This window comes from Eretmochelys imbricata, chromosome 14 (genome assembly GCF_965152235.1).
Source record: "Eretmochelys imbricata isolate rEreImb1 chromosome 14, rEreImb1.hap1, whole genome shotgun sequence".
NCBI lineage: Eukaryota > Metazoa > Chordata > Testudines > Cheloniidae > Eretmochelys > Eretmochelys imbricata.
In genome coordinates, this window is record NC_135585.1 from 10624874 (window position 1) to 10633101 (window position 8228).

The following is an 8228-nucleotide window of genomic DNA, read 5'->3' on the forward strand; positions in this document are numbered from 1 at the left end:
TCATACGGGACACCTCCCCCAAGGTACATAGGGGAACACCCCCCTCCTTCCGGGCACTTCCTCCAACATACATAGGGGACACTCCCTGCCCATGTGTAGAGGGACCACTTCCCTCAACATATATAGGGAGGCACTCACTCACATATATAGAGGGGATATTATCTCTTCCCCCATCCAATGTATTGTGGGGCATGCTCTTCCTCCCTGCCATATAGGTCCTGCCCCCTCCCCAGTTTGTGTATAGGGTCACGCCCTCCCCACCCCACGTATGATACTGCCACCCCACATGGGGAGGGAGGGATAGCTCAGTGGTTTGAGCATTGGCCTGCTAAACCCAGGGTTGTGAGTTCAATCCTTGAGGGGGCCATTTAGGGATCTGGGGCAAAAACTGGGGATTGGTCCTGCTTTGAGCAGGGAGTTGGACTAGATGACTTCCTGAGGTCCCTTCCAACCCTGATATTCTATGATTCTATGTATAGGCGCAGTCTCCCTCATGGGCCATTTGTATGGGAACTGTCTCTCTCCACATGTATAGCAGGGACACTGTAGCATTGCTTTGTCTGTTAAACACCTATTGCATTCTGTCTTTGGTGCAATTTCTAGGAATAAGTGCAAATGGTGTCAAGGCAGAGCTAAGGTGTAGAAATCAAAGGGGTATAAGTAGAACCCTACCAAATTCACGGTCCATTTTGGTCAATTTCACGGTCACAGGATTTAAAAAATAGTAAATATCATGATTTCCGCTATTTAAATCTGAAATTTCACAGTGTTGTAATTACAAAGATTTTGACCCAAAAAGGAGTTTTGGAGGTTGCTAAGTTATTGTGTGTGTGGGGGGGGGGGGGTTGCGGTACTGCTCCCCTTACTTCTGCACTGTTGCTGGCAGCGGTGCTGCCTTCAGAGCTGGGCAACTGGAGAGCAGGGCTGCTGGCCAGGAGCCCAGCTCTGAAGGCAGAGCCACCACAAGCAGAAGTAAGGGTGGCATGGATTGGTATTTCCACCCTTACGTCTGTGCTGCTGCTGGTAGGGTGCTGCCTTCAGAGCTGGGCACCTGGCCAACAGCCACAGCTCTCTGGCCACCCAGCTCTGAAGGCAGTGCAGAAGTAAGGGTTGCAATACTGTGGCCCCCCTAAAATAACCTTGTGACCCCCTGCAACTCCCTTTTGGGTCAGGACCCCCAATTTGAGAAATGCTGCTCTCCCCTGTGAAATCCATACAGTATACGATAAAACACACAAAAGACCAGATTTCCCAGTGGGAGACCAGATTTCATGGTCCATGACACGTTTTTCTTGGCTGTGAATTTGGTGTGGCTCTAGGTAAAAGTTTATGTAGCTTACATACCGAGTGGGGCAGAGGGGGCTGTATGTGACACCAGCACAGAGTCTCCTCTGAATTTGACCCCCAGTTTGTAAAGTGCTTTGGGGTCTCTCGGGATGAAAACCAATATAAGTACAATTGATGTGTTGCTATGGCAGCCTCACACAGACAGCCACAGCAGCCAGTAGAGCAAAGTGGGGCAGTGCATGTAGAATAGTCTCCGTAGGCCGTACTGCTATATGAAATATTGTTCTGCTCACACAGCTCCTCCTAGATTCCCCTGCTTGCACACAGTATCCCTTGGTTAAGAAAGATTCAAGCATCCCTGAGCTACTAGCGGAGGGCAAAGAATCAGTCTCACAACACCATTATCATCACCATCCCATGGATGGGTAACTAAACGCAAGCTTAGCAAATGTTATTTCTCTCTAGTTTCCCTGCCTGATTGCTGGCTTCTTTGACAGAGTCCAGTGATGTCAGATATCCCTCCCAGTTATAGCTAATTGCTCCATAATCAGGCTGTGAGGCTTTCTGTCTGCCATTGTGTTGGACATCTCGACTGGGTGCGATCCCTGAGCAATAAGTTTGTAAGAGCTCTAGAGAGAGCCTTGTGGCTGATGGCAGACTGGTATCTTACATCCCTCCTCCAACATGTGATTTTGACACTAGGTGTGGACCTGTACCTTCTTTCTCAAATGAGATTACTAATGTTGGTATGCCATACAGATTCAATTGCATCCATGTATGGATCAGCTGCTTGCATATCCTTAGGGAAACAGACTAAACAGACTAAAGTTTCTATATTTTACTGGTTTGTATTCTTTGTGAAATGCCATGTAGTTTTTATGCTCTGTGGGTCATCAGTCGCTTCACTTGGCGAGCCATAGCTTGGCAATAATGTTTGGAAGTTAATATGTCTTTGTTGCTAAACTCTAAAATCCTCAGCTGATATAAATCTGCACAGCTCATCTGACATCAGTGTAATTACACTGATTGACATCAGCTGAGGATCTGGCCCATTCAGTGGACTATGATGTGGTGATTTTCATGTGATAAGGAATTATTGGTTCTTTCACAATATGCTTGGTTAAATTCTATAAATACTGCACTGCTTTTATGATCAATAAATATAAATACCTCCCCCCACAAAAAAAAATCAATGGGTGAAAATCACCCCTGTGCAGAGGGCCATCACAACATGACTTATACATCACTTTTAAGTTCCACTTACACTCTCAGAACAGGGCTTAGGTGAGACTGAAGTGGTGCATGGTGGCCTTGTGCTGAGCCTCTGTACAGAGGAGAATTTCACCTAATATTAAAAAGAAGAAAAAATTTGCACGTGTAAGTCAGAGGATGAAGGTTTTTAACATGTAGCAAGAACAAAAGTCTCTAAATGACCTTGATGGATTACATGATCTCCTATCTTAAAAAGCCTTGGCAGTGTAAATAATTAATATGGGGACTGCTTAATGTTGCCTGCTACTTTACAGTAAAGCTCAGATCCATGAAGATAGTTAGACTCCTAACGTCCATTGAAATCAATGGACGTTTGGAGGCTAAATACCTTTGTAGATCTGGGCCTGTGTGTTCTTCATTATATTGTCTGGATAACACTGAAGTGGCTGTTGTTCACTGCCACCTCTCCAGCACCCTCAGACAAAAAAGGATGTCTGTCTTACAAGGTTATTCCAGCATGCAAAACTTGTAAATAAACTTCCAGTTTTCATCTGTGGCCATGTGGGGTGGTGATTACGGGTGCGAGGACTTCTGAGAGGAGCTGATATACTCTACTGGGTCAAGTTTCGTTCACTACTATAAAATTATTTATTATTTGTATTGCACCAGTGCCTAGGAGCCCCAGTCATGGATCAGGCCCTACCGTGCTAGGCGCTGTTCAGAGAGGAGTTTATTTTCTTAATGTTACAACAAGAAACAAATCCATCTGCAAAGAACTAACTAATTAAAAACAGTGGGTCACTATTATGTGAGTTGTGGATGGGGTTTCAATAGTGCCTAACTGATTTAGGAGCACAGATCCCATTGACTTGGGACTTATGCTCCTTTGATTTCAATGGTGAATCAGTACCCAACTAATGGGCCAGATCCTCAGCTGGTGTAAAATGTCACAACTCCATTGATTTCAGCTGAGCTATACTTGTTAAACAAGTTGGGAATCTGTCCCCATGTTAGGCAAAGGGTACACCTGGTTTGCAGTGGTAATTCCCACCAAATGAATTTGCTGCCCACAGTTTACCCTACTATGGTAATTGCTCTTTCAATTAATGCAGTTAATTAATTGTTCAGACACTTTGATGAGCTCCTCAAAGGAAAGGTATTAAAATTAGTGAAAACCTTCATCATTATTTAAGTGCATGATTCCCTTGGGTAAAATAATTATTGATGGAAGTGTGTTCCCATATGTAGCAATTTAATCATTTATAATAATAAGCAAATGTTTGTAAAGATAAAATGGGGTTTGCTGTGCAGTGAAAAGCAGAGCCATTTCTAGATCCATAAGCAGAATAATTGAAGACATTGCCATCCACTGAAACACATGAGATTCCCATGTCCAAGAGTTTTGGGGGTGGTTGGGACTTTGGGGGTGTTTTTTCAGGACTTTTATAGAAAATAGCTTTGTGGACTCTTTTATGACTTCTTGCAAATTACCATAAAGACCAAAGTCCTGCAGAAAAGTCTGTAGTGCAACCTTCCCCACACTGACTACACCCTGCTCCCAAGGTTCCACTTCTAAGAGTGAATGGGTCATTCGGTCCCCACGGCCCATTCAGTCACTGGCTTCTCTGCTGGGATTGTCATCAAGAGAAGCGAGTAGTGCCAGATGTGATGCAGATGCCTATTGGATTGAGGCCATCTCCATTTCACACAGACAGAGAGGTCACCTACATTTAGGCACCTGAGTGTGAATTTCACTTCTTTGTAGAGAGCCAGCAGAAAGCGTATGTACCATTTAAGCCCTCAAAATAGGTTTTAAGTGGAACTTAAGTGATGCATAAGACTACACAGGAGTAAATATCATCCTAAATCCATATGCAAGTATCTAGCTTCAATGGGGTTAAACATAGAGATAGAGAATCCTCCTGCACAGAGCTCAGTGCAGAATCAGGGCCTGCACTCTAGCTGTAACTGACTAGCTGCTGCCTCTAAGTACTAAGTATTTCTGTCTCTCCTGGAGGCTTTAGTTGGCTGAACTGCGTGTGTAGGGTTTCTCTCTTTCACTGTGGGTGCTAATCTGTGACGTGCTTTTTCAAAGACTCTAAAGAAAATAATGTCCACTTCCTCTGTGCTTCCCTTATTGGGTAAATAAACAGGAGCCTATGAGGCGCAAGCCGCTTGGTGGAGAGGAGGGTCACTTAAAAAGTTAGGGCAAGGAAAGAAAGGGTTAAAAGTATTCTCTCTTGTCCAAAGCCATCTAGCCAAAAGATAAACTAGTCGATTTAGATCTTGATTTGGTTTGGCAGATGCTTCTCTTTCCCGCTCCACATCCTATAACCATCAAAGACTCTGAAATGGATGGAGAAAGATTTCTAAACATTTCCTATAGCATGTGATAGGGTTCTGAACAAACATATGTGAAGTCCTGTGTTCTGCTAAAACAATTCTTTCTGCTCTAAAAGGCTTTCCTTGTGTTGAGCATTTGACTGTTTACATAGAAAACACATATTAAGTACAGGAAAAGTCTCCTTTTGAACTATAGAAAGTGTGCCTGTTCGTTCTGACAGATCCTGTCTGGGGTTGTGTTCACCAGTGGAACTACAGGAGAAAGCCATAATGGGAACCAATGGGAGGAAGTTAAAGCCAGACATATTCAAATTAGAAATAAGGCACATATTTTTAACAGTGTGGGTTGACTAACCATTAGGATGAACTACCAGGGAAGTGCTGGATTCTACAAATCAAGACTAGATACCTTTAGCCAAACAGAAGTTACTGAGATCAACACAGGAGTAATCAGATGAAATTCTATGGCTTGTGTTATAGAAGAGGTCAGACTAAATGATATAATCGTCCCTTCTGGCCTTAAATCTATGAATCTATGTATCAATAGCCCTTGCTGCTGCTCTCACACACCACCAAAATGCTGTTACTTAGCACACAGGGTTTCTACAGCAGAGCTTCTGCCAGCCTCTAGGAACATAGGAACAGCCAGAGTTTATCCATTTAGTCTCTGACAGTGGCCAGATGCTTCAGAGAAAAATGTAAAGCCTCTATTATGGGCAATTTTGTAATATAATGTCTGGCGGGGAAGTTTCTTCCTTAATCCAGGTAATTAGTGATTGGATTATGTCCTGAAGAAGCGTGAGTATAACATCACTTGCACATTTTTATTATTTAGTGTTAACTAGTGGGACCAATCTTATTATTCATATTGGACAGGGCAGCAGCCTGGGAGCTAAGGTACATGGGTTCTAGTCCCAGACTGTCACTGACCTGCTGTGTGACCTTGGGCAACGCACTTCACCTCCTTGTGCCTCTGTTCCCTTCCTACTTTTGGCTGTCTTGTACAGGGCCGGCTCCAGGCACCAGCGTTCCAAGCAGGTGCTTGGGTTGGCAGTTCCTCCGGTCGGGGCGGCAATTCAGCGGCAGCTTCTTCCTTTCGCCATCCACGGTGGCAGTTTTTTTTCACTGCTTGAGGCGGCAAAAACTGTAGAGCTGGCCCTGGTCTTGTAAACTCTTCAGGGCGGGCACTGTCTCTTGCTATGTGGCTTTTTTGGTTTGTTTTTTTACAACAATGGCACGGTGAGGCCCTAATCTCACCTGAAACCTCTAGGCTGTGCTGTAGTGCAATAAAATAATTTACAGCAGCATCGAAAATGCACTGAAATCATGTAATCTGCTTGTCTGTCATAATACTTGTGCTCAATTAACGCCACCAACTGGAGAGCGGCAATGGAAGTGAAAGAGTCAGAACGTTCTGCAACCTACGTCTATCAGGTTTTGGATTTAGCTTCTGGTCACCCTCATGCAGCCCTTGCTAATTAAAACTGTACACACAAGGAATGCAGCTCTTCCAATGCAAATGTGTGTCATTATAAAAGTAGCTGGACATAAGAATGATCACGTGCAGTTACAGATGAAGGGTCCTGTGCTTCCCAGCGCATCAAGAGGAGCAAGTGAAAGTCAAAAAAGGCAGAAATGAATGCCCCAGTCCTGCAAAGCACTTGTGTATATTGAAGTCAATGGAATAACTCATCTAAGGGAGATGAAGAAAAGCCCTTAACATATTGCTGTCATCCCAGGGTGCATCCTTTTATAATTAGCAGCTCATCAATTTCACTGTTGGTGTGATGACATATAAAATAGGTGCAAATATTAATGAACAAGGCCAGATTCTCAGCTGGTGCAAACTGATGTAGCGGCTTTAACGTCAGTGGAGCTGTGCTGATTTGTCCCCCGTGAGGATCCAGCCCATAGTATTAACGGACTTTATTAATCGCTACTTTTCCATCCCACAGCACTCACATTCCACAACAGCATAAGGACAACTTAAAACATATTTAAATATATTAAAATCACAGATCATTCTCCAAAAGTTCCAGAAAGCAAAATCAACTGGGGCAGAGGAGGGTGGAGACCCACAAAAGGAAAAAAGCAGTAGAGGGTGGGGAAAAGGGAAGAAGAGGTAATTGAATATGGAACCCATCATGGTCATACTTCGCTAGACCAATGAATCACTTTCTGCTTTGCTGTGATGTAGAGCCTGGGAGGATGTTAATATGCAGCCAGAATCTCAAAGGCAGCCACAAAGCATTGCAAGTGTGTCATTTAATAAGTGGAGCAACAGTGCTGCTCAATTTAGGGGTACCACCCTCTACTTTTTTAAAAGCCCATGAGAGTTTACACTGGGAGGACTTCAAACACTCATGCATGATGTTTCCTCGCCTGTTGTTCCAGCAAGAGTGGGCTGCACCTCCCCAAAGCAGCTGCGTGAGTGCAAAGGTAGGCCAGACAGGGGCTTGTCATTTCCCAGCCATTTCATTTCTAATCCCCTCTAGTTTCCTGTCAGCCGCTGCAGAGACAGCTTAGGCTGAAGTCATCTTCTGGAAAAGTGTGGAGAGGAGTTGTCCATGAACAATTCAGTCTGTTGTCAGCGTGGCTCTGCAGTACCCCTGGCTACCAGAATGGGAGCCGAACTCCTTCCTCCAGTAACCTGTTCATAGCTGCGACTAGGTTTTTCTGATTCAGCTGGTCTCCCCTTGTCTAATAATAATATAGGAATGCCTGCACCAGGCATTTACTTAATACCTTCCATCCAAGGATCAGTGAGGTTGGTAAGTATCTCACTGCTAGGGAAACTGAGGCACAAAAAGGTGAAGTAACTCACCCAAGGTTGTCCAGTGAAACTCTAGTAGAGCCAGGAATAGAAACCAGGAGTTCTGGCACCAACTCCTTTATATTAACCACAAAACCACCTTTCCTTTATATTTACCTACAGCGATTCCTCCTCTTTATCTCTGTCCCAGTCTCTCCTGTCACTTTTTATTCTCTGCCATTGTCTCTCTTTCTCTGCCTGACACCTGGTCTTTCTTTCCCCTACTTCACTGGTCCTTGCCCACTGCAGTTCTCTGCCAGCCCTGCATTTCTCTCTCTGCTCTGTCTCCTTCCCCAAATCTCTGCATCCTAGATCCTTTTTCCCCACTCATCTCCATCTACCATTGTTCCCTCCTCAGGTCTTAATTCTCTTTACCTCATAAGCATATGGAACTCCCATCAGCCCTCCCTATGATGAGTGAAGGGGGTGATGAGAGAAAGTGTGTGGGGCAAACAGTGTCTACTGTCTTCTTCTCCCCCATCTCTAACTCACTGTGATAGTAAGCTGGGAGAAGGGGATGGAGGAAGAGGAAGCAGCCTTGGTTGCCTGCTCAACCCAAGTAGTCCCCTGTAGG